The sequence below is a fragment of the Mandrillus leucophaeus genome, unplaced genomic scaffold (genome assembly GCF_000951045.1).
Source record: "Mandrillus leucophaeus isolate KB7577 unplaced genomic scaffold, Mleu.le_1.0 Scaffold308, whole genome shotgun sequence".
In the NCBI taxonomy this organism is placed as follows: Eukaryota; Metazoa; Chordata; class Mammalia; order Primates; family Cercopithecidae; genus Mandrillus; species Mandrillus leucophaeus.
In genome coordinates this window covers 269,607-270,586 of record NW_012103232.1, presented here as the reverse complement: position 1 = coordinate 270,586, position 980 = coordinate 269,607, and positions in this window count along the sequence as shown.

The window sequence follows — 980 nt, the reverse complement described above, 5'->3', positions numbered from 1 at the left end:
AAAAAAAAAAAAAAATTGATGAGCTAGTCATTAAAAGTACAATTATGTGGGGATGGGATGGGGTCTTTAGTTCGAAGTCTGTTTCAGGACAGCACTTTTCCTCCATGCCTTCAACTCAGCAAATGACCATATTCCATCAAATAAAATGTGAAGTTGTTTTTTAAACAAATTTTGTCTCCTATGTAGTTATTTCTTAGTGAGTTGGTGGAGGGGATCTTCCTTGTTGAGTCTTCATGTATTTGGTCTTCGATGCCACATTTAGCCCTATGAACTACCTTCTATCCTGAAACCCTCTCATCAGTTTTCCAGTCTGTCTGTCTCCTACCTCCCTACCTGCTCTGCAGGACTGTCTAGACCAGGGCTCAGCAAATTTCTGTAAAGGGCCGCAGAGTCAGTGTTTTAGGCTTACAGGCCAAACCATCTCCATCTCTGTTGCAACTGCTCAGCTCTGCCATTGTTGCATAAAAGCAGCCAAAGGTCCAGGCGCAGTGGCTCACGCCTGTAATCCCAGCACTTTGGAAGGCCGAGGTGGGCAGATCACTTGAGGTCAGGAGTTTGAAAACAGCCTGGACAACATGGTGAAACCCTATCTCTACTAAAAATGCAGAAATTAGCCAATCATGGTGGAGTGCACCTGTAATACCAACTACTCGGGAGGCTGAGGCAGGAGAATCACTTGAACCCAGGAGGCAGAGGTTGCAGTGAGCCGAGATTGCATCCCTGCACTCCAGCCTGGGCGACAGAGTGAGTCTCAAAAAATAAAGAATGAAAGCAGCCAAAGACAATACATAAATAAGTGAGTGCATGAGAGTGGCTGTGTTCCAAAGACTGAAATTTGAATTTCACATAATTCATGTGATAAAATGCTATGGATTTTGTTTGTTTGTTTTTGAGACAGCATCTTATTGTAGAATCAAAAGGTCTGAAAAGCATCTGTAGGTTATGCTAGGCCATTTTGGATTTTTTTTTTTTTTTTTTTT